Genomic DNA, 27,055 nt, shown 5'->3' with positions numbered 1-27,055 from the left:
CTGGTTCCATGCCAGTGGAAGTTCTGCCACCAATTTGAGCCAGTGCAGCATCTGCCCTCAAGCCTTGATAGAAACAAAGAATGTCAGCAGTTTACCAGACCTGTCTGAATGCTGACTCTTTCCAAGGCCTTTTAGTAGACAGAATTATTTCAGATGAGCAAGCCATCTGTTTTTCTCTTGACTCACTGGTAAGCAAATTGGGAAGTCATCACCTTCTCACAGACACGATTCTTAAACAGATCATCACACACCAAGGCACAGAAAATGGTTCTAAGAGAATTGGTAAGACATCTTCTGTACTCCCCAGTGCCACCACACAGGACCATCTACACACCCTTGCCATTCCTCACAGATACTTGTCTCATCTGCTCAGAACATCTTTCTAGAGATGCCACAACACCCTCGGTTGTCTTAATCTGGTGTTTCATTTTATCCATCTTTGAAGGTTATCCCTAATCTGAATTTTGTTTGATTCAGTTTAATAAACTACTTCTTACTCCCTCCCACTGCTCTCTATGCACACAGAGAATAAACTTTTTACTTTCTCTTCCACCCATCTTTTGTAATCTTACTACCCATCATTTCTCCCCAGGTTCTCTTTTTACCAGGCTGTGCACTCCCAATTCCATCAGTACTTCCTGACAAGTCACATACCTTCTTATCACTCTCATTTTTCCTTGGTACTTTCTCCTAATTCTCTGTATCTCCTTTGAGGTGCACCACCCAAATGGTGCATACCTACAGGTGAACCCCAAGCAGGGCTCAGAAGAGCACAAGTTGCTCCATACTCCTCACAGTCTATTTTTGTTTGATGTGTTCAACACATGCTATCAATAAAAGTTCTTAATTTCAGTGTGCACAACACTTCTTCTGTAGGCTTCACAACTATTCTTAATTAACTGGAAGCTTTAACACTGTAAACAACATTAAATCAGAAGAAGTCATACTTAATTGGGTAACTTCATCAGCCTACACCCAAAAGTGACAGAATACTTCAGGTTACTACTAGAAATATGTAAACGCAGACGTGCACACACAGCCTGAGTACAATTATCAGAGACTTGATATAATCTGTATTCAGATGCGGATGTACAGAGATAAATAAATCTACAAATACAATATAAACACCCACACACTGAGTGGGTCTGTAACTGAGAGGTTTATCTAAGTGATTAAGAATATCACAGTTTTTCTAGCATAAAAAAAAAAAAGGAAAAAGAGAATAACTAGATAGCTGAACATAACCACAGTTAAAATCTGATTCCCCTTTTTTATTGTCCTGAGTCTAGATAAATGCATATGTAGAACATATCATACATACTTAACTATGTCATATTATCAGTTCCTCCTTCATGTAAATATGCTCAACTCCTTCAATGTCAGTTAAAGTAAATATATAACATCAATGTGTGTGTGTGTGTGCGTGAGCCTGTGGTAATCGAGAGTAGAATAAGACCCCTGGCTTGCTTAGGTAGTTTTGGTAATAGAAAAACAAGAAAACACTAATATACTGTAGTTACCTACTATGCAATAATTATAGTGTAATTATACTGTAATTACAGTACCTGATTATCAGTGTATTGTAAAATAAACTGTTATCAAGGTTTTCTACTTCTATTTACAGTCATCTGTGATAAAGACTAAGCCTTCCCAAAAATGCATGATAAAGCTTCTTATCACAGGTTTTAATGCCTCTAATAACTACTGTAATTCTGTATGATTTAGTGCTTTGAATAATCCACCAGGATTTTTCTCTAGATCTTTAAAAGGATTGCAATGTGTACAGAGGTGTCGTAGTGATTAAATTTACAGGACACTTACCAAAACAGTGATAAGAATGGGTGTTTAATTAACACATGTACACGTTGTTCAACTGTACGACCATGCAAAGATGGAAAGACCTGCATGAGACCCCTACCTTCTTTCAAAATGTTAAAAAGGAAAATTAAACAAAGGATTATCCTCACAATTCAATATACGAGCAGACATTCTGAGGGCAACAGGAACTCCAGGTAGCACCTGAGTATGGTACCAGCCTACTGTTTGCATCAGAAAAGGTCCTGTACTGGCTGGACATCCCAGAGGGAAAGGACAAAATGGCATATGTGACATTACTTGTGAGTTTATCACCTGAGGCTGGATGCACTATCCACTGGCTAGTGAATAGTTCAAGGGCGTTGCATTTCTCTTTAGCCACAAAACCTGAAAACATCAGTGCTTTTAGGGCTCGTTAATACATTACAGACAAAACAGCTAAATGTTAGGTTATCAGATGTTTTTGGATTCCATGTCTCCAAAAAGCACACAGGCACTCTTGAAAATCCTTTTTCCCTACATCAGTGGATTTGCTTAGTAGCCAAGGCTATCCCTCGGTTTTATAACAGATAAGCAAATTTAAGTTAAACAAAAAAGCATCCTAGCAGACTAAATCCCAACAGAAAAGAGCAGCAAGCTCATCCATGTAAGAGGTCCTGGAAGGCAGCCTTTATCTCTCTAAGGAAGCTTTCCATTTAAACCTCACCTGACATTTTGTCCACTGTGATGCTGACAAAAAAATAAATAAAAGTGATAGAGAGATCTAAAGGTGTTAACACACACAATCAAAAGATGAAAAAGAAGTCAAGAAGCTCATGCAACCCACATTCCCACCGGGGAAATAGCCTTTTTAATATCAGGATTGTTTGTACTTTGAAATGGAAATCCCAACATCTGCAAGTGTATGCAGTTGAAGCCCAAATGGGCAAGTGCCAGGAAGGAGCAGAGCAGAAGAACAGGCTTCAGCTCCATTAACAGAAACATCAGCTTTGTAAAAGCGTTTCTTAATGATCTCAAAGACCTCCTGATTTAGTATGGGAAACAAGTGCCACTGGTTCCTTTAGCATGAGTCCCACGTATTTTGTATCACAGTGCTGGCACAGGCCTGAAGAGATGAAGTCACTGCTTGACCATCATGGATATGCCTGCTCTGATCCGCAGTGCTGTGCAGGGGCAGGCAAATACTGGAAATGGTACAACTGCGTTATTACTGTGCTCCGTGCAGGCTTTTATACCCTGGTTCTCAGCAAGACTAATTATTCTAAAAGAAGCTTCACGCTACTGCAATTATCCTGCTCCCAAAACCCGAGTTACATCATTTAGGGCACTGTGCTTTGCTATTCAGACAGATTCATGCAGCTTTATATTTTGCAGCAAAGATTGTACTAGGAAGAAAAAAAGATATTTAACAAGAACAAGCTCAGAGATCACTAACAGGGCTGAGCACTTATATATAACAGAAATAAGCAGTAGGCACAGATGGTGCCAAACATCACACACTCTTGAGTTTGATCAAATAGCTACCAGGCAAGCAGGAGAGCTCACCTACCTCATCCCTTCTCTGCAGCAGGTGAAGGTGAGGGAACTTCTCTATCCTTCTTTTGCTACCAGCATTCACTTAGCAGTGTGGGGAGAGAGACTACAGTAGAAATTTATTTCTCAGAGCTGTCCTCAATAAATTGCTTAGCCAGTTCTTGAGACTCTCAGAAAGTGTTTGAAACATAACCACCTCTTGGCTGGCTACTCTGTGGATGGGCTGGCAAACTCACTGCCATCCTGTGTAAAGTTACAGCCCTCCTGTAGGAGAAGAACTGACATTTCTAGTAAAATATATGGGATTCTCCTTACCACAGTCTTACACTCTGAGCTCCAAAGGTAGCACACCATTTCACAGGCCAAAAGAGAAAATGCAGACTTAAGACCGAAAGGTTACCTTTCAAGAACAGGATCCTACAAACTTTCCTGCAAAGGTTAAGAATATTATTACAAGTGTAGAGAGAGGCTAAAACTCTGCAAGTAATGCACTAGTCATCCCCATTACAGCTCCCAGTAAACATTCAAAGTGAATCAGGAGCACATACAAAACTTGCTTGACAGTAGGATGGGCAATGGGTCTGAAAAACAGGGCAAGTTCGTCACGCATTTGATACAACATCCAGACCAGCCTGTGGGTGAAGTTGAGATGGATTTAAATCAAACTCCTCCCTTCCTGGGAGAGAATTTAAGGTAGTAAACATTATTTAATATCCCCATTAAGGGAGACATTAACAAATAAGAAAAAAAAATAGCATCTGCTCAGTGACTCCAACGTTTTCATCTCTGCTTGTTCGTGACTTCTGTGCAACAAGACTACTAGCTACTTCCAAATGTGATGGTTAATCACATTTTTGTTACATTTCAGCACTAGATGATGAACAATTAGATTTGCAGCTGAGAAGTAGGGGAGGGGGAGGAAAAAAGACAGAAGAAAAGCTGCCGCCTCTTCAGCCAAATGACTCAGAGAGGGAATGGCACATCATCATCTACAGACCTCAGAAACTAAATGATTTGTGAAATCTTCAGAAATGTAGATCATCTAGCTAACTACAGCAAGGGTGGTTTTAAACTCAGATAAAACAATCTGTTGCAACTAACTATACACCATCTTGAAGTTTATCATTAAAAAGAAACCCAAAACGTTCATGTAAGTATCTCCAATTCACTTTCCTTTAAAGAAGCTCGCTTACCTTTCCATCCTTCCTCTGTTCTTTGCCTCGATACAGAGACAAAATGCCGTGGAAGGCACCTGAACGGATTTCATCACAAAATGTAGGCCATATCCTTCGTTAGCACAGAAACAAAAAATGCGCTTGTTTTGATCTAACTCTGTGCATTTAAAGAATTACCAGCAGAACGTAAAATGAAGCAGAGAGGTCTATTTAAGGTCTCAGTGTTCCAGCTATTTTTACCAAAGCTGCCAGGGATTGCAGTGGGAATGCAGCTCGCTGAATGGTGACAGGAAGCGGCTCCTAGGCTGGAGCAAACTGCAACTTGTGTACAAAGGAAAAGATGCTCGCTCTATGGAAGGCATTTGCAAGCTGAATTGCATATGTTAAATTAAAGACATCTGCACTTTGGCAGAATTTGGACAATGACTCACTTATATTTAATTATGTAAAATTTCAAACAGGGCAAACTCCACTGTAGTGACTCACACTAGTGCTACCACATGATCTTCTGATAACTACATCAGTATATAACTCATGTCTCTGCTGCACAGAGTTTCTACAGAGAGAATGACATATTACCTGACTAGCATTAAAAGGACTCCATGTTCCCAGCAATGACTGGTACATTAAGTAATGCTTCAGAAAGTAGCGCATAGCACACGGGGTTTTTTTTCTCCCTTGACACAAAACGACATACCCTCTAATGACAATAATTCACTGTCATTCAAAAATCAATTTTCTGTTTGCGTTTTATTTCCTTAAATTTATATAGTTGTGGGAAAAGATTCCAGAAGTAGAAACTTACATCATTTCCTTTTCCCAAGAAGAATTATGGTGCCGCAGACCTCCTTGCACTGCAGCCCAACACACTTCCTGCCCAGTCCTGGAGGCAGCTGCCTGTACATGAGCAACAAAAATACCTACAGCACCTTCAGACACAAAAATTTCTCCCTTGATCTGGCTGTGAGGCCAGCATGAAGTTTCTCATGGCTCCAGGACCACCCTGGGTCTTTTCCCTGCATCGCCAATGTGTGTTATTTTGTTTGCTTTGGATGTAGATTATCAGAATGGATTCGCTATGCATCCTGTGTCAGGTTAACAGCACTGATCACCTTGAGCAACCCGCTGTGAAGAAAAGCTATCCTGTATTTTTTGCCTCAGATTTTAAATAGTAGGAAACACCTTACTTTGACATTCTTTAGAGAAGACAGGATCTCATGCTGACCTATATCAGATCCCTTTGCTGATCTCCAAGTATTGCTGCTTATATATTCCAGAGTACCACTCCATCACACTTTCATTAAGTGTTTGACAAATGATGTTAACCATGAGGCTTTTCTGACACTACCTCCAAGTTTACTGAACCAGCTGACACAACCCTTGAGTAACAAAAGGGATACACAAAAGGCATTTCCACAACAGAAAAAAATGTCTGAGTGTGACAAATGTAGCCTTTGTTAATGGTAGATGCTGACTATAAGTGTGTATGAGGAGCATGACAATTCAGAGCAGAGAAGACAGTACTTTAAACTGTGCCATTAGTTATTTCATGTTTGGGGAAAGTTTTGGCAGCATACTTACAGGCCACTGATGGTCTAGGGCTCCAAAACAACAGCTTTCCAAATGAGGTCAAACAGCTCAGACAGCCACCGTACCTTTTAAGCAACTACATTAGAAGGATAATGAGAAATGATCTCAAGTAGCCTTTGTATGGCTTAAGTGTGAAGCTAAGCACTGATGTGCAAGCACAGTGAGAGCAGCAAGAAACAGCAAGTGCAGAGAGCCCTAAGGGAATGCCTGAGGCCAGAACAGTGCCAGAGGGGATGGGAGCCAAACTTGGCCTCAGAGTGATGGGGCTGGTAGGGAGAGGCTGAAGGCACTGGGACCATGTGTGTAATGAGCTGGATCAAAGAGCAATGAACAGAGGATCCATAATATGTTCCTTTTTCTTTCTTCACTTCTACCAAAGTAAAAAAGACATCCTGATTATTCTACAGTCTTCCATTTCGTCTTTCATTTACTGGCTTTTTCAAAGAGCAACTTACCTTTTTTTTTCCTCGGGGATCATGCAAAAGATAGTTTCAAAATTGGAACCCATATCTGAGTGTAGAGGTAAACTGCCCAGAATGTGATAACTACATGGGTGCTGAGTGATGATCTGGACATAATATAGACAAATCTGGGCACACAGGAGTTATTTAATCCTTGATATCACCTCAGGGATCCACACCAGTCAAAAATGGAGAGGAGAGGTATAAGACATCCTGCCTCACTGGCTCCACGATTATTCAATTTGTACATTTAGTGCCACTGGGAAACAGGAAAGATGCCCTGATATGCCACTCCAAGGTGCCAACTGGCACATATCATGGTTACCCTGGTTCTGTTTCCAAAGAACAACTTAGGTCCTCTGGAACACACTATCGACCATAACAAAATTTGCCACTGACATTTGAATCGTACATTAATAAACATGACTAAACAAATGAGTGGAGTATCAAGGTGAGAAATGTGCCTAAGGCTTTATTCATTACACTATGATGCCTTCCACCTCATTCAGGCCAATGCTTGAAACAACAGTCTTGTTAACAGAAATATGCCAGAAAATACCAGAAGTTTCAAGATCGCAAACAAGATTTACTAAATTGCAAGCTGAAGTTCAACTTGTGAAAAGTATTTACTTTAACTGGTAGGAATAATTTAAAGATTATCTTATCCAGTAAGAGAAGAAAGATGGTGTCACGTGACTTTTTACTCTACATGCTGTTTACAGAGGATGCTTAATTCACAGCTGGACTCCTACAAATTATTTGCCATTGTAGAATAATACTGGATATACAACTCCAGGCAGAATCACAGGGAGCAGCACTGTGTGTACACAGAGCTAAGCTTCACATTCAGATGCACCTCTTCCAGCTGACTGCAAGCACCTCTACAATAAATATCCAGGCCAAACCACTTCTTGGATATTCATTAGCAAGCACAGCAAACAGCAGGCCTGAAAATAGCATCATTCCATTCACTGGAATGAAATCAACCCCACTATATTCTATGTTCAAAGAAGGAAGGGCAATCCTTGTCTAAACCTAGCTTCTCTTGAACCTGAATCCAATCACACATTCCCTTTGTAACAGCCATCTCTATTGCTGCTGTTCTACAAAACTTACATTGAATCATGACCACCTTAAAGGTCGAGAGTGGTATTTCAATAAACAGAGAAACATTTCCTTAAATCACTTGTATTTCTCTTGCTGCAGTCATTTTGGCTCTCATCTCTTGGTCTTGCTTAGCTCCCTTTCATATGAATGTCAAATTTTGCATTTTCTGTGTGTTGTCATCTAGGCTTCTGCTGCAAAACAGTTTGATTTTCCCTCAGTTGGTGCATCCCCCTCTCCCCCCAGAACAGAATGCAATTAAAGATCATGGGAAAACAACACACACACAATTCATAAAGTTAGAGAATTTCAGGTTTAGTTCTGCTTCCCAATATTACATGCTCCACTTCACATCTATATATGAAGATAAATATAAATGGCTTTGGTCACTGAATATCTGTTAACTCCTTGTGAATCAAATCTCAATGAGGCACTGAGATTACAGCAAGATCCACAGCAACTTAAGAGAAAGAACTTACGCCTTGCAGCATCCCACCCATTTCACAGAAAATGAAGTCTTTTGCCCAAACGTTTCTCTCTTCACCCTATCATCATTAAACCCTTACCACTCAACAATTATCATCCATAAACCAAAACTGCCTCTGTGTTTGTGATGAACAGGAAATGTTTCAGGACCCAGGTGAAATTTAAATCAGAGAAGCCTGCCAGGATTACCATCTTGGTAGCCTCAAAGAAGAAGAACCACATGGCTCTGCAAAGGTCAGGGCTCAAGGAAGTAGTGTTACAACCACCTTACAGCAGAGGTTCTCTTTTGTTCAGCCTCACTTCAGGTTTTCTGATGGTAGGATGGAAACATCTGAGACATTGTTTTGGCTGTAGGGCCAAATGTCACCAGAAGAGACGTTAACTGCTTCTTAACTATTATAAAAGCAAGCCAAAGCAAAATGCTCATTCTGTTTCTACAGCATGGATAAGGATATCAAATATTCATTTTTCATCTCAAAGAGTGAACAAGATGCAACTGTTGATTGTAAGAGCCTCCTGGCAGTGGAGGTTGTGGAAAGGAAAAAACCCACCAGGTGATCTCTCACTGCGAAGGCAGGCAGCAGCTGGGATGCAGCTCAGAACCCCACCCCCCAAGGTCTACCACAGCTAAATCAGATTCCAGTCTGTTTCTGTGTTTAAGAGGAAAGAGAAATGAACAGAGGTCACAGAGAAAGAAGATTTTCATGCCAAATCATTTGACACGCATCAACACACAGGCAGAATTCATAACTTATCTAAACTGCGCAAGACTGTGGTGGATCTCTAGGAAATAAACCCAGATGTCATGGTGCTTCCTTAGCCACAAAATTGTTCCCTCTCCCTCAGATAGGGAAGAAAGTAGATATTCACCTTTACTGATGTTCTACTGTAATTATTTTTTATGGCCAACCTCCTCCATTATTTAGAGGGTCACAATACAATAAATAGAAAAATGAAGTCTAGCCCAATTACTCTGCACTGTAATCTAAATTAAGCTAATACAAATTTATTTACATATCTCAGTGGAAGTATGCAGTTTCAAAAGCTACTTGCTGAACTTGAACATGTCTCCTGGTGCTATATTACCCACTATACACAGTAAAATATATTCTAATGCAATACAATAAAACTGAAAAACCAATAAATGTTCCTATTTATTGAGAAATTGGACAAAAAAAAATAGCTTATTGTCAGTTTTTAAAGACTGAAAATCAATAGATGATGAAAGGTTTTGTTTTTTGTTACTATTAGACTGTTGACTCTAGCAATAAGGGAGACATGGTTTAGAACTGGGGGAGTAAAGGACTTGAGATATACAATTTGGAATTTCTTGGGTTTTTTAGATGCTGAATTTTCAGTATTTGTGCAGTAGAAGCTATCTTAGTACAACTGCTATTGAATGACTCCTCCATTTTGTTCATCAAGCCAATTTTAAGTATCTTTCTGCATTTAAAAGCATCTGTAAATCAAGAAGGGTCTTAAACAGACGTCATTCTCCCAAGAAGCATAAGGAGATCCAACTTTAATTCCTATTCTGTTCTGCCAATCTAAAAAATCCTCAACCAACAGAATGGTCCACAGCAATTTACAAAAAAGAAAGGAAGAGGAATTCTTTCTACTCCAGATATTGCAGAAGTCTTCATCCTGTACTAGAATGAGCTGTAACAAGCTTGCTTACTAAGGTACAATGAGTGCAGCGATGGAAAAGCTCCAAGCCACATGCCTTTCCCATGCATGTATTTTCTAAGTCTCACGTGAATTGAATCCACTCAGATAAGCTGCTCAGTGGGTTCCCTATGTCTGGCTCCAACACCATGCAGCCTTCACTTAACAACAAACACAGCCAATGCTGGATGGAAATGAAGTTGAAATGGCTGTTCAATTTGCAAAGACCTTTAGCTCCCATGTGTTTATTTTTTCTTGTTCTTCTTCTTCACATGTATAAGGTTTTAGCACCAGAACCATGACTGCAGTGATCCTATGTGAGTCTGCTATCTGCAGCTGGATAGGTTTTATCCTATAGTTAAAGAGGAGTAAAAGTCTAGAAAACAGATTTTAAAGTATCTGTCTTTCCAGTAGAATTTATGCATTGGAGTCAGCTTAAAGCCTGATTTTTTATATCCATTAAACCAAAACCACACAACTAGTTAGAAGATAGAAAGGCATTCTTGTTTTGCAGTGCAAACACATTGAAATAAAATACAAAAAATAAAAATAAAAAAATAAAAAAAGCAATGATAAAAATCACTGATATAAACAGAAACACTGCACCAAGAGTCCTTTCCTAGTGATCTATACCAGCACACATCTAAGTGAGCCAGTACGTACGGCTATTACAAAGAAACCCAAATATAAGTGTTCTGCCCTATGTTTCTAAGCTCTGGAACAGCTCTTGAAAGGATGCCAATTATAATAAGGAGTTAGGGATGCTTTAGGATTTATATTCTCGGTGGAGCAGCTGAAATCTTGATAGATTGGAGTAAAGTAGGAAAAGACTACACTGCTTTCAGATACACAGATGCACGACCCTTGTGACAGTGGTCAGTGTGAAAGACAAACGGGGTCTGGGTCTAGGTGTGAAAGAGAACCAGCGGAGTTGTTGGGTGTGCTTGCACTCATTTGCAACTATGAAGCATTTGACTTTGTATGTGCACAGAGGTGTGCGCCCATAAGCTTATGCAAAAATAATAATAATAATTTAAAAAAAAAGGTGTCCCAAGAAATCAAACAAAATAATAGTCTGCAGAAATGGATGTCCTGCTGCTGGCCCCATTCCTGCACTTCTCTGATGTAATTCTTTTGCTTCAAACTGAAGGCAACAGTCATTTCTACATCATGGCTTCTTCTATTTTCCCAGGTAGAAAGCTAACTGTTTCTAAAAAGGGGACTGTTACCAGATATGCATAATCACACACCAAAAAAGATTCATGCTGTTCCTGTAAGCTTTTGCTTATATACTCAATGGAAAATAACTTTGATGAAGTAATTTGCCCAGAGCACTGCCTGTCTGGAAGATTTCTATAATTTAGCTGCAGTTCTGTAAATAATTTGGTGATAGACAGGCCATCAGCATAATTTGGTGCTAGACCCATGTAACATTAAGGAAATGGCCAGCAGGTCACAAATTAAATCTGTACTGAACTCTAATACATATAGTGCACAGCCCAAATGTATTCTTTTTGGAATCTACTCATTCAGTCTACAGGAAAACATTGAGTTTTGCTTTGGAAATGAACACAAATTTTATGTTGCTTTTCACTGAGAAAAAGAGCGCTCACATATGCTACACCTGCAGACTTCAATAAAGATTTGCAGTATTTTTGCACAATAATATCCCTAATTACTGCTACTGCATAATTACATAAGGTAGCATTTTTACCATTACCGAACTATCAGTACGATTCACCAGATTCTCTTGGTTCTCTTTTTTGTTTCCCTTGTAAAAGAGCAAATACTATTGCCCTGATTTTTAGTCAAGCCTCAACTGAGACTGCAAGATAAGAGGTACAAAATTGTATGCATGGTACATTGCACCTTTAATCATCTACCTACCTGAAATACTCAAGTAAGTAAATGTTCCAACTGCAGGCTTAAAACAAATGAGATTTGTGGCACATGACTGTGTCCACATTACTTGAAAATTTGTGTTCACAGCCCCTGTAGCACTTCAGCCACAAACAGACCATAGAGAGTCCAAGTTAGCAATGGAGCCAAGAGAAGGTCTGAGATTAGCATTTTTTCAGCTGAAAAAGGGGGAGAATCAACAACTGCAAGATACTTCTCATGTCATCCGTGTCTCGATGACCATTTTATTCCAGAATATCCCCAGTCAGCATTTCCCTCTAGCATGATCAGATTGCAAATCAAGAAACGTTCTCTACAGCTGCTGGAAGCCTCCTATGCTTTTTCACCAGAAAGAGAAGAAAATGAAAGGGGAAAAACATACAAAACAAGGCAACAAAGCTCTACTGGAAAGACGCCACAAGAAGCAGACACATTTTTACTTCTTTTTCAACTGAAATATAGAAAAGGAGGTGAAGTAGTTGGGTTAAAAGCCTGCAAAAAGTAGTATAAAAACCCCTCACCAGGTATTGTTGCAAGAACCCCTAGAAAAGCATCTTAAATCAGGGTAAATTACACACCTCATGCTGGTGACTCGGTCATGGGAAATTATGAAGCTACGTGATGTCTCATTTGTTGTGCTGAAAACAAATGTAAATAAATTACTGAGAGAATCTCATTTACATTTAGAAATTCATCCCGATGCATGACATGACTGCTGATTTTTTTTAAATGACACGTTGAGAAGAAGTGCCACTATTAAAAACAGATCATAACCACCTCAGGCAGAGCCTGCGTGTGTGTGTGCACGCATGTGTGTGTATGTGTATGAGTGTGTAAAAGTAGCTCTTCTCGGGAGATATTTTGCATCATCGAAAAAAGGTTTTCCTTTACAGTCTGACAACCAAAATGGTGTTATCAGAAGACAGAAACATCAATCCGTGTTCTTCTGAGTCTCTTTGCCCCCCTCAAGAGAGAGAAATAGAAACATGTTACGGATCGACTGCTGCCAGCTCAACAGAAATTGCAAATATTAAAATCATAGTGACAAAAAGTGTGGCAACTCTGTCCATCAAACAACAAAACTTCTCCTTACATACAAGCACAAAGAGCATTTTGCTCAGCTTTTATCTCCTCTCTCCAAGTCTCACATTTTAAGCTGTCACTAAAACAATTGAAAAGGATATCCAGGAAGCCATAAGATGGACAGAAAGCTTAAACGTGGTTAGCTAAGCATCATACATGCAGGCAAATATCCAAATGCTTAGGACCTGTCATTCTCCATCCCGTGTGGGAAGGCTGTGAAGAGACTGACTTGTTCGTATCATGATTGCTCTTATTATTACAACAGTGAAAACACTGCATACTAATGGACGCGTTTTCAGAAAGAAGGCTGTGTGATGGCTTTTTAGACTGTGCCTGGCTGTCTGGGTTACAGGCACTCATACCTCCAATCTCTTTCTTTGCTTCCCAAATAGAACTCTAAAAAAAAAAAAAAGTTTCTAACATGAAGGCAAAATAAAACATATTTCCAAATGGGGACATTACAGTGTTCTACAAGCCCACATACGGCAGCATATTTACATAAGCCTGCATAGGTCAGAGAGTTTATTTGTTAAGGGACAAATAAGCAGGCCATGAAATAATTATTTTTCATTGTGCCCTGCCAAACCTATCCAGCCAAAGGCTAAATTGAGCTGCTATTGTGATTATTTGAACTGTGGAGCCAAAAGTCTTCACTGCAAAGCATCCCAGCTGTCCTAAATTTTATTCTGATGGCTAGTTTTCACGCTAGCTTGAAACTTGCCAAAAATGCTCCACAAAATAGGCAGGCGGAAGGCTTGCTTTATCCAGACCTACATCAATTACAGATTTAGAGCTGTTCTGAGAACTTGATTATTAACAAATCACTTCCTGACACTGTTATCGTTAGATTCTCATATGCAAATAGCAAGCTGCTCATGTGTACACGGCTAGCAGAAGAAATTAATACAGAAAATCTCAGATTTATTTATGGATATTTCTTATTGTGCTTCACTGTAAATTTTACCCCCCAAAAATCAGAAGACGCGATAGAAATCCAGCCACAGCTCTGACATAAGGCAGTGTGGAAATGCAAAGGCCATACGTGCTCAATGTGTCCTCCTACAGAGGTGGGTCTGCCAGTGTCATCCAGTGTAAGGGTAAGCAAGGCCACTACAGTAGTTCTCAAGCTGCAAATTTTGTCAGCACACATAGGAATAGGTAGGATTATCCTGAGAAAAGCTGAGCTCAATAGCTTGCAAGGATATTTCATACTTTAAATAAGGTGGATAGAGGAGAAGGAAGAACAACAAATATTTTTTAAACCTCATGCTTCAAAGATTAAATTAATCCCAAATAATGAAAGATTAGGACGAGACCATGTAGAGAGAAGATTATCCCATGTCTGCCCATTGTGAGGTTCTTACGACTTCCTTGAGGCATCTAGGGCTGCTCATGGCTAGAGACAGAGCATGAGGTTAGAAGGATCAGAGGAATGATTTGTTTCAAACTTTCTACATTTCTGTTTAAATAACTGAGGCACAAACTAAAGAAAGGAAGCTAATCTTTCTGAAGGGAGCAGACGTAAGTGACATGTCCATCACTTGTAATCAGGCTGTACATACAACAATTCTGATGAGGCAAGTGCATCTCATAGCAGCTGCCCTCCTTCTCCCTAACACATCCTTTTTTTATATATATATTGTTTGTAATTTCACTGTGATATCCTCCGGGCAGCAACCACTCCACATTTACACATGAATTAGAACAACACCTAGCACAACAGCATACCAGTCTTGATTGGACCTGGACCGCTCCTGGGAATGCTACTGGGAATGCTGCTATAAAAAGAGCTCATAAAAGTACATAGTACAGCACAGTAACGCACACACATACCTTTTATCACAGTTAACATTGCTGGAGTGTTAACTCTCTCTTTTCTCAATAAAACTGCAGTTGGTTTCGTGTATTTCTAAGCCCAAGATGGCTGCAGGATATGTAGGTAAGATCCAAGACACCTTTACCAGCATAATCTGTGAGGTTTACTATTCATGTCTGTATTTAATATATAATGACAGAAATATTATGGAGTCTTATTAAAGATGTAGAGGCATAAGGGTGAATATTGGTTAAGATTTACATGATCTAATCATGAGTCATTTTCATTGACATTGAGGAATCAAAGGAACCCCATATTGGCATCAACCAGATCATCTGTATGCAATACTTACAGACCCATTGTGTCTTAACATGCTCAGCCCAAATTCACTTCCAATTTCTGTCCTTCTCTGGGAGAAGCTTTTCAGCTTTCTGCTAATATTTAAATACATTCTGTAATTTGAAATTTTGCATGTAATAAACCAGTTATTTTCTGTTTCTTCAGATATTAACAACTCCAATAAATAATGTTAAGTTACTCCAGTATTCAGTCATTTTATTTTTAACTGAAAATACAATAAATTGATTAGAAAATCTTCACCTACATATTTCCATTTTCCCTAACAATTCTGACATGTAAATAATTTTGAAGCTTTTTTTTTTTTTTCCCCTAAAGGACCAGTGTGGCTCGTGCTGATCAGAAGGGGAAGGGAAAAGGCGCAGGTAGGTTGTCAAATCAATGATTTGAGTAGCAGTATAAATTCAGGCATCTCAACTCCATCTGAGATCGAATTCTATGTCGGAGTAATTCATTCCAATATACAATATCTAGAAGAAAACTGAGGAAATGTAAAATATATAAGCAATTTTCCTTAGAATAGCATAGCCACATAACTAGACCTTTATTCTATGCTTGCCTAGCAACAAAAGTCACCTTAAACATTAACCACAGAGTTAGCAGATATATTATTTCATCCCTCTCTAAAAAAAAAGTAAATACATGAATAACTTTTTCTTGACTAACAGTTGATGAACCTCTTATTTATTAGACCAAATATAACACACAATCAAACTCTGTGGAAAATTCAGGTCAATAACTTATTTTTCCCTGAATACTGACAGGTTTGTAGCTTTATGGGCCTTTGCATACTTTCCTGTAAAACCTTACACTCAACACAAGTTGTGTCCAGGACATAAATACGTTGAGTTTCTGCCTCTTGGAAACATGACCCTCCTTTTTGGACATTCTCAGTCTGAGCCTTTCAGCCTCCCTGTGGACTTCCTGCAGCTTGTGCCCTAATCCTCTTCTCTTCTGCCCAACACACCTGGCGCTTCAACCAAAGCAAACTACAATCAATGCCACACTTACACTTCAGAGGAAAGATCACTCAGAAATGATTTTCTTATTTCTACAAAGATAGTATGATGCAGTGATCTATATACAAGAGACAACTGAGAACACTGCCCACACTTGGTCATAGGCAGATACGTGAGAAAGTCCAATGAAATCTTATTAAGGACTAATACAAATGACAGAGCTTAAAGAATACAGTTAGCTCCTAATTAAACAGCCCATAAATCTGCTCAGAACTAGCAGAATTTATTGCCAGAACAGGAATCTGAAGACCTCTCAAAGAGACCCATTTCAACAAACCTCTTGTCCACCGAACAAAAACTCTTGCTTATACACAAGGTACTTCACCAACATAAGTACTATTAAAAGATGACTATGCACTGAGCTTTCCTGAAATTGTATAACATTTGCATGGTATAACACATACTCTTACTTGTTCACTGCAGTCTGATTCAAAGTGCTATAAATATGTTTGCCCTTTCTGCTAAGCCTGCCTTAGGGATTAGCAACCCCCCAAAAGTTCAGTTGAATATTAACTGCATTAACTTTGCAGACTGTAACATACTGTTACACTCAAACAGCCTACGGTGCAGTATGGATGACTTGCTTAATAAAAAATGTTTTCATGCAAATCCCTGTTGCTAGAGAAAAAAAAAATCTCTGTCAAAGGGGATGACCTCTTCCATTTAACTCTATAAAAAAAATACAAGGGAGATCTTTACTTTGATGGCCAGAAAATCACTCATCATTTTGTCTGTCAAAACAGACAGACTTCCCATGGCAACACATCTCCACTCTATGTTAAGACTTAAGTCAGTTCACCAAAAAAACCTGAAACCATGAAATACAGTAGAAAGGTGCCATCTTCTGCAGTGGCATTAAGTTAAAAAAAAAAAAAAAGAAAGAAAGAAAAAGAAAGAAAACAGAAAAGAAGCTTGATGGATTGCTTACTTATTTTCTTAAGTAGTGCTTTACATGCCAACTACCATAAAAAGTACACGTCCCAAAAGATTTTCCAGTGTGAAGTTTCTCAGTAGTGATGAGAAATAAAAGGAATGCGAAATACTTAAAACTTTGAAAGGGGAAAGTGGATAGGAGTGTAAAAAGGAGCTGAGTTGATAGTTAATGCCAAAAGTCAAGGAAGAACAGGTTCTTAAACCTTGCAGGTGGAGAGGTAACTGACAGTATCTGATAAAAAGAAGCAGCAGAAAGATGAAAACTAGAATGGCTGGAACAAGTTTCTGAAAGTTATATAGAATAAAGTAGGACCAGTGAAATTGAGGTATCCAGTAGCTTGTTAAAATAATTCTAAAGACTAAAAAAACGCAGTAAGACAAAAGTGTAGAGTACTATCTATTCAAAGCAGAAATAGAAAAAAATACAGAAACAATATGTTTTCTAAGTTTCATTAAAACAAAAAGATGAAACTCTTACTGTGTTGCTGTTGGAAAATAGAACAACTCTTAGAAAGACCTTGACACCTAAGCCATAACAAAATGTTTCTCATGCAGCCTTAAAGAATCATGTATGTTTCAATTTATAAAAAATGCCCTCTCCCAGACAATGAGCTTTGGGTGCACTTAGAAACAAAAACATAAAGAATCAGAAAACATATTTTTCGTAATGTTGTAGACTTACATGCTTCTGCCATTCATCATCACCATTATGCTGTCTAGAAATGGAGACCGACTAGAGATGTTGATAATTATGAAAGAACTTAAATCACAGAGAGTCCCCAGACCACAGCGTTAAACTGGAATTAAAGCTTTAGATGAAAAGAGAAATGTTTCACTCCCTGCAATCCCCCCTCTCCACTCCCCACAACATGCATGCCTCACACCTGCTACCCACCAGCCAGATGGAAATGAATTCTCCTGAATCAGATCTTGGATTTTCAAGCTCAGCTTGAGTTCAGTTGGATTTCAAGATATCAAAATATATTATAATTTCACAGATAAAGATTACAGTAGTGTCCAAGATCTCCTAGTTTCAACATTGTTTGCACATTTACATATATGCGCAAGTGGGATTATTGTCCCAAAATTACTAATACAGATAAATAAAATGAATCTTTGCAACATTTAATTTGATACGCAAATTCGATGCATAAAAAAATAGACAAAAAGTTGATATTATATCATCAGCATGCTAAATGATACTGGAAACTTAACCTGTAGTTACCAGCATTGTTTTTAAGAAGTCCATAAAGACAATTTTAGCATCCTAAACCCACTTACAAATTGTAGGAACTGGCCCTTAATGCGCAGGTATCATGAAATATTAACATGGGTTAAGAAAATACTGGAAAATATTATATTCCTAGAAAATTTGCTAGGCTTGCAAAATGTACCATTTATCTTCAATAAGGTTTTTTTCAGTTAGGAGACCTCTAACCTGCTCCTCAGAAGGAGCTCTCTCTTCCTCTGCTCCAGCAGCACAGCTCTCCTGAGTTCTCATTGCCTGCATTTCAGTTGGCTTCCTGCCTACTGGAAAAGTCGTATGTTTAACTGGGACCAGACTCTGAACAATCCACCTTCTCCATCAGCCCTGAAGCCAACCAGAGGCTTCCAAGGGGCTCATAAGTGGTTGGTCAGCAGTGGGACACTCTCTGCAAAGACTGTGGACAACTGGAAACTGCTCCTTGTACTATGCAGCCAGGGTTGGTACCTGGCAAGCTTCAAGGCACAGAAATGTGAGTCCTGCTTGCTTGGCCAGCCTTGGACTGACCTTTAGTCATCACAGAGAACAGGAGTTTTGTTAGTGAACACAGAGTTCTGGTCTACACATTTTTGAATTGATTATTTTATTGATGTAAAGTGCCTAGGTGCCCTCATGACAGTTACTAATATAGATTTTGAAAATAAAATTAATTAAGAGCCAGTCTGGACCACCTTTACTGTCATCACGTAGTACCCTTTTCTGCAAGTAACAATGCTATCAACCAGCAAGCACAAGTTTGGGAGTATTTCATTACATTTCAAAGCACTTTGCTATGGAGGTCAAGATCATCGTCACCTACCTAGGCGCGTACTCTACTCTCTCCCCACAACTCTCCCCCTTCTCTCCTACCTTCCAAAATGGAAATTGGAGTTCGGAAAATTCAGGTGACACCAGTTTGTGAAGCCGTGCTGTGCAAGCGGCCACACTGGGCTCTGTCTCACCCAACCACGCAAGAGTAAGGCACAGCTCAGCTCCGAGCAGGGGCAGAGCAGCCTGGCACACAGGCTAATCTGAATTACACTCATCCAGCCCTTGAAATGGTTCCTCATTAGCTGTGGGTTAATGGAGTCCCAATGAGTAGTGTTATTTTCATCCTCTGCCTACTGAACACAAAATTCATTTGCAAATATCCTGTAAAATACTGCAAAGCAAGCCAAAGAGATATGACAACATAAGAGGCATACTATTTATGGAATGCACTTACCGTCATTTAGAAAAGGAAGCTGACATGAGCAACAGCCTAAATTTAGCAGCACATTTAGATTTTATTCACTAGTCACAATGACAACATTTTAGAAGGATACCGCACACCTTGTGCACCAAAAGGCTTTGCTGAAATCAAGACAGACTTTGATCTGAAAGGAATTCAGGATCTGTTCCTTAATGAATCCAACACTGAGTTAAATTAAGGCAATCACCATCTTGACTTTCTATTCCAAGTAGATATAAAATTACATTGATTGCAGGAAATGGTGGCATTCAAACAATATTGCAATGGTCAAAGCCTGAAAGCTAAATTCATTGTCGAGCTAAACTAGGCTTTCAGAGGGTACCATTTGATTTGAGGGAAAAAAGCATCTACAAACCACGTATTTTCAATTAATAGTTTAAAAGGCACAGAGTAAGAAAGGAGAAACAGTGGTCAGTATGCCACGTGCCCCTCAAACACGCAAAGTCTGTGCACACAGATATATATACTGTGTATATACATAGATGGATGTGCCCACGTGTTTTTGCTGATTTGTTTTTTTTTTTTTAAGGGAAGCTGTACAATAAAGGCCACATCAGAGATCCAAAGAGACACAATGTATTTTGCTACAGTCTGAGAATGTTTTTTTATCCATGCTATCTTTAATGCAAAAGTAATTTCAGATCAACAGCATCCGAAGTTAAATCTAGTTCTTTTGAAAATTCAGAAAAAGAATTAATTCTAAGCCTTACCTTTTGCACCTTAAAGACTTTTGGCCATGACTTACCTGTATAAATAGAAAGAACTAATTTACTACAGAAATGCCCATGGGCAAACATGTTCTGGCTAATGAAGTGTTCAGCTTTTGCATGATTAACCAGCTGGTGGGGGTGGTGTAAAAATCACAGGGCATAAAATAATAAGAAAAATTGATTAGCAGTTCTCTTTAAAAGAACTCTGAAACATTTCCTTCTTTTTGCTCAGCAGTTTGGAAAGTGGCTGTACAGAAAGACAGACTCGAATGACTTACCAAGGAGACAGGCAAAATCTGCACCAGGCGCTCTCTCCTTCAAGCCTTAAATTGCAGAGATGTTCAAGAGAAAAGCAAGATACCAAACAGCACTACAGCCGGATTACTTACACAACAGGTCTTGTCACTTGTCATACAGGCAATTTTCTACTAAATTGCAAAAGACGTTATATAAAGTTAAAAACTCTGACTATGCTTTGAGTCAGTTCAGTTTCTTTCTGAGCTCTCTGTTCTTGAGCATCCTTGCTAGCCACAAGTACCCTTGTGAGCCAGTCTAAGAAGCACCTCCATGTGAGCTGAGGTGTTCATAAGCTAATCAGAAATAATATACATATTTACATGCTGCTATGTAAAGAAGATGGGTCTTGCATTCACCAGGACAAAAACCCCTTACCCTTTCCATTCTCTAAAAGGGTTTTCTTAGAAGCTCCTGTGCTCTACCCTCAAAATAAGTTCTAATTGGTATACAAATAATTCTCAGACAGGTCACAAAAACAAATTTATCACTAACTATCCCCTCATCCAAGGCAGGTTGTCCTGAAGCAGTTTAACTTCATACACATTTGCCTTACGTCTCTTTAGCCAGAATACTACTGGCATGTAACACTCACTTTAAGAATAAAAATCACATATTTTTATGGCATGGCATTACTACAGAAGTATCAAACAGCTTCTTACAAAAAGTCAAACTACTGATTATTTTCAGTAGGTCACTAACAGTAATGATCATTTTAACCTTTTACTTCTATGGAAAATGCATGTTTCACTTCTATTTATGGACTGTTAAAAACTGGTTTACAGCTATGTACTGCAGGAAAGGTGGATAAAGGATCCGCATCTCCTGGATCTGCAGTGTGTTCCAGAGTTGTGGATGCAGCTGTAATTTCCATCCTGGCACATCATGAACCAGGGAATTATATTGACTTCCTTTGGCACTACACAAGTATCTGTGGCTGATTTCAAACCTCACCCAGATACTGCCTTCTGGAGCTTCTCCTCCTTAGAGTGTGTGATGGTAAATATCTACTTTCATATGCCCAGGTTCCTGGTATGGGCTCAGTTCTTCACGCTGCAACATCATGCATACCATAACTCAAGCTATTCATTTACACCGTGTGGTTCTTTGTGCAGAGAATCAACTTTGCCTGAAATTAGAGTTGCTGTGAGAAGAACCAAAACTGAACTATAGGCCATTTTTCCTTCTTTCCACAGCTCCTCCATTTATCTCAATTACCACTTTCTATGGAAGACACGCACCAACTACACCAAAAGAAAGCTGATTCTGGGCTGGCTCCATACAGGAGCCAGGAAGGTTATCCTGGGAGCTGATCCTTTACACAGACACTACATGCTCCAGCTCACCCGGTGGCTCACACCAATGACTCGGCCAGGCTTGCAGAGATCAGATAGCTGCACAAGCACTCCACAGAGGTCTGCCTTTCTTATCACGTCAATTTGAGAATGCTTGTCAGTAACTTCACAGTCAGACGAGACTTTGGACATCAAAGAAGTTTTCTGCATATTTTCAAGGCTTTGCTGGATAGGTGGATCTTTCCACACTTGCATGGTTCTTGCTTTTGAGCCTCCTCTAACCTTTTGGAAACATTTCTACATATTAGCACTTAGGGAAGTGGGCACAGAGCTGACACAAACAAACAAAAATAGAGGGAAAACTGATAACATTGGCATGAAGTGACATTGCCCTCAGCACATCAGTTTGGAAAGTGCTATCTCCAGACAGAATTCACAATAAAGTGTAAGTTTCTAGTTAGGTGAGGAGCGGTATTAAATTCTAATTGATTTTAATTTCTATGGTCATATTTGAATCATTAGCAATTTCTCAAGTGTCAGGTGTTTCTAACTCCTATAGGCTGGGACGCTGACAGCACTGCTTCTTCTAAATCCTGTTTGAAGCAATTTTCAAATACAGATACACCTAACAAGACCGCAGTGATTTACTGATTGCATTCATACTCATTAAAAAACAATGCTGTTTGAATTCAAAATCTTACTTTAATTGTCTGTTTATTTACTTGTAAGCAATTTAGAATGGACCCACGCTGAGTTGCATGCTCTGCAGAGGGGTCAAGCACAAAATCTTGCTGCAGGCCTCAGGTTTAACTTCAAAGACCATGCCTACGAAGGTATTTTGGTGCCTAATTCCACTTATATCAGCTCTCAGCAAAAGGCATAGAGAATAAGCACCCTTGAGGGCATGATCTTTTGACATTAGCATGGATTCCTCATCAGAATCCAGATCTGTGCTTTCAAGAAGACAAAAGAGCAGAGACTAGGAAAATCATTTTGCTTTGTGGCCTCCTTTTGCTCTCTCTTATCTGGAGTTTCTCTAAAGGTTGACCATGGTCCCCAGTAGAGGACACAACTGCCAAACAGGCTGGTCTAATTAACTGGAGTTTTTCCTACTAATTAGTAACAACAAGAGCAAAAAGCAATCAATAGGACACCTTATGCCACTACTGCTCAAGTCTGCTTGGCCTACCACTAGCACAGCCATACCCTTGAAGCACTTTTACAGGATTCTTCCTGCCACCCTCTCATGCTACATGAAATTGTAGCCAGGATAAGCTTTCCCACTATTCTCAAATCTGATAATCAACTTTGTTAACCTACATGATGCAACTAAAATTAGGTGTAAAGAGCATAACAAAGAGTCACAAAATTTTTAATAAAATGTTTTGACAACCTATTGGATTTAAGGCTAATTGCATATATGGCAATTGAATAACAGAGAATTCACTCCACTGCAAAGAAGATGACTCTAGACTTCTATTAACATGAACCTTATTCAGGCTCAATGGGAAGCATGTTCTAATGCTTCGTTGCTTCTACAGCAATTTATTTCTGATTTTATATTAAAAGCAACCAACAAATTATAGTAATAATTAAAAAAAAAAACAACTCAGAGATGAATTCTGAAGTTATTTTTATCTCTGAAAAACTCTGAAGGACAGCTGGAAAGAAATGTCCTTAAGGAGAGACATGCAGAAAACCTGTGCACCACCTTCTTCAACACAGAGACCAAACTGCTAACATTAGTTACTGGAATTTCTCTTTTGCATGACAGTTTCATACCAGTTGTGTTCCAAATGATCACTAACCAACAATCCACTCAACTTTGAAATAATCCACAACTAGTCATTAAGACCTACTTTCTGATCAGATGCATGCACCTCTCTCACGAAACATAAACGTGTGATCTTATCTTAAAAAGCACTTTTGTTCTAGTGTCCTGAAAGTAACTGTACAAACACAAAGAACTCAGATGCCCTCTCAACCCCCACTGGAAGTGACAAATGAGTCCTTCTAAAATTGCAGACACACACTGTCAAGTGCAGGTGTTTGTAAACAAGTTTGGAAATGTTTCTAATTATAAACCGTAAGAGTTAAAATTAGAAGTCCAATCCGCTAGCTTTAAAAAAAGAACTTCCAAAAAGGGTTCATCCAACTGAGAGCAATGAGTGATGTTCAGTTTAGATGCAAGAGCAGAATTTCTGTGCAGAGGCACACTACTCTTCATCAAACTTTCTGCTGTGAGTTACTGTACACTTCTTCTTTAAAAAAAAAAAAAAAGATAAGAATTAGAATTCTAATTGCTGTCATATCACGATGGTGAGTATTGGAATGTGCAGCCTAAAAATACGCTAGTCACAGATCTCCTGCACTTCATATAATTACAAAGAAAAAAATTGTTCTCAAGAATTTGGAATATGCCTTGACTGCCAACATCAAAGTTCAGCTTTTCTGGGGAACTTCCCTCACTAACTTTTGGGTAACTCCAAGCAGGCAATTCTGCTTGAAGGAGATGCCATTTTCTGGTGGAAGTCCTCTCTGATAACCTCACTTACTGCAAAGCTTGGCTTACACCTCCTTGACACAAACAGCCAAGGGATGAAACTGAGGAGGCCAAAAAGGCTTTGGAGGTCTGGCTGATGCAGATCTCGGGACGCTAGCAATGAACTGGTGGTGTCACAGCCTTGCTTCCTCCCCTACTGGTGCAAAGGTCAGAAATGCAGCTCTAGGCAACAACGTACTTTGACCAACATGTCAGGGAGAGGTCAGAGAAAGGCTAACTGTGCAGTCCTTTTACACCCCAGATTAAGCTTGTTATGCACTAAGATGATGTTGACCACATGAAAAGATGGACTTCACCTCTGCAGAAGCTTTGGAAGAAAACAAAAACAAAAAAATGTTAATATTGCAATCCCCTCATGCTCCCATTTTTCTTACAGGAAAAATAACAGCACATCAGAGGATGTCAGTACAGGTAAAAATGAAATAATTTCAGTGACGCTTATCTGCAGCGTTGCTTCAAGCTTGAACAGAATCCAGCAGTGAGGAGCTGCCCTAGCAGCCAGGTGGGACTGCCCAGCAGACCTGCCTCTGGCCTCCTCCCCAAAGAGGCCAAGCCAATTCCCCTCTAAAGCTGGGACGGAAAGTAAGCTGCCATCATTCCATCCCATTTCACTGAAAGACTTATTTCACAGAATACCGCAATCCAACTCCTCCTTAAAAAAAAATAATAATAATTCCGGTTTTCATATTTTTTTCTGGAGAGCATTTTGCATCTCAACTTCAAACTGAAGGTTTGTTACCTATAGCATGACCTTACTGGTTAGCCCTCAGCTTGCAGTTAGCTGCATCAGAATGAGAATACAGGTATGCTTTTACACGGGGAACTTTGCAATTTGCACTTCCCCTGCTTTAAGCTGGGGCTATAACCTGGAATCAACTACCACTTGAAACACCTCCCCACCATGTACACTTGTTTTTGTTTTGTTTGCTTGTTTTTGGCTTAAGTGATGAAGAAGCTCGGTTCTCCATTTTGGTGAAGAGACCAGAGCAGGTGGCACAGGGTGAGGGTACATCTCCCCTGCTTCTGAGAGCAGCGGGTGGTCTCTCATTTTCCCCGCCTTTGGTGGCTAGTCCTCCCCTTCCATGGCTGGTGCAGTGAGAGCTCCCCCTCCTGTCCCAGCCTAAGCCGTGGTAGGCCTTGCTCTGCTGGAAGTCCCCCAGTCAGGAGAGCAGGGTGACAGGCACGTTGTCCTGCTCGAACTGGCACCAGAATTAATTCCCTGAGAGTGAAATATGAGAATCTTTCATATTAAACACAATTATCTGTGGACACGCACAGGTTTGTATGCATACTGATGCATATATACTATATATACTTTGTAGATGCATATACGTATGCACACACGCATACACCACAGCAAATCTTCAATACTAGCGATCTTGATGCTATTTTAATTCAAAGTACATATAAAAATCACCATTTCTCACAAACCCCCTAACTCGCAAAGCATACCTTGTTCAGCGGGATGAATATATTTTTTTTCATAAATGAAAAAATGCTTGCAAATTTTAAAAACCTAGGTTTTTCATGGGACATATGCATATTTTAATTAACAATATGGACCTGTTTAGGAGACTCGGCATCCAAGCCTAGATCAGATATGAGAATTAGAACATTACTGGTATAGTGGTTTTTTTTTAAAGACATTAGATAAAATACATTTAGGAAATGCTTAACTGGACTTAAACATTTGAATGCAAAAATAGTCTCAGATAGAGATTTATTTCTAATATTTCTGTTTGTATAAAATGACAGCACTAAGAGCAGCACAAACGCATGTGTCTTCTACCAAAAATAGCTGAAAAATACTACAGAAGAGTGCCTGCTGGTTGGGTTATAAAAGTAAAGTATAATCCATTAACTGCTAATTAGAAGCATCAGAAGCAGGCTTTGCTGCAATAAGAGCTGGCCCCTAAGTAGATGTTTCTGTAACCATTTAAAGGCACAGGGTTTCTCCAGTTGCTGAGAATGGAGCTTGGATGGTTTCAGCATAAAGGCCATGTGAAAAGAGACTGTGGCACTTCGCCATGTTACCCAGCTGTTTTCTAAATATGATGACAGGTGCCATTTTTTCCATTTGATCGTGGAACGTAATACATCTTCAAACAAATTTTCCCCAACTAGCCTGCTGCAGTTACATTTCAGAGATTCAAATATAAGAATGTTTTTTTTTCTCTGACAGACACATATTGCAGACTCTTTTGGCTTGTATTTCATTATCTGCTTTTTCCTCAAAGCTGATTTTTATTGTATGCATTATTTTGCTTTTTATTACTAGTAGTGAAAGAATAAGCACTTGGACAAAGGATTTCATTTTGAAGGAGAGTTTCTTTGGAAAAAAAAAAAAGAAAGAAGAAATGCTAGTATTCATAATTAGACTTCATAAATTTGCTTTGCAATAATGAAAGATTCTATTTTTCTTTGTCCTCTGCTTCCTTAAGGACGAGAGGTGTCCCCACAATTTCTCCCTCTCTTTAACTGACTGACCAAATGGTCAAACCAAACTCCAGCACAACTACTGAAGACTAAAAAGACGTTCTGATCCAATTGCCTATCAAAAGGCTTTAAGGAGTTCAGAACAAAAAAGGTGAAGCCTAAAGAAATGCCAGTACTAAGCTCCCTGAAGAAGTAACCAAGACAGGAAGTGGCAACTATGGACACGAGCAACAAAGAGACAATGTCCTACAGCGCATGACAGGCTGGATGTGGAGCCAATGCTGCCCTGACTCATGTGGCCTTGAGTGGCCTTGAACAAGGGATGA

The 27,055-nt window shown here is 39.3% G+C and overlaps 1 protein-coding gene across 10 annotated transcripts in view; it reads right to left on the bottom strand.

Annotated features, from left to right (window-relative positions):
* Window positions 1–27,055, bottom strand: part of ESRRG (estrogen related receptor gamma) — a 376,167-nt gene that overhangs the window by 307,116 nt on the left and 41,996 nt on the right. Inside the window, exon 1 of one of the 10 annotated variants that reach the window (XM_065745032.1) lies at window positions 8,716–8,743. The exons of the other annotated variants lie outside the window; for them this stretch is intronic. The gene's annotated coding sequence lies outside the window, so the exon portion shown is untranslated. Of the gene's footprint in view, window positions 1–8,715; window positions 8,744–27,055 lie in introns of those variants that run through there. 10 annotated transcript variants of the gene reach the window in all.

This window comes from Cyrtonyx montezumae, unplaced genomic scaffold (genome assembly GCF_038088225.1).
Source record: "Cyrtonyx montezumae isolate F1298 unplaced genomic scaffold, pur_monq_1.0 scaffold_0, whole genome shotgun sequence".
Classification (NCBI taxonomy): Eukaryota; Metazoa; Chordata; class Aves; order Galliformes; family Odontophoridae; genus Cyrtonyx; species Cyrtonyx montezumae.
This window is presented reverse-complemented; position numbering and strand designations above follow the sequence as displayed.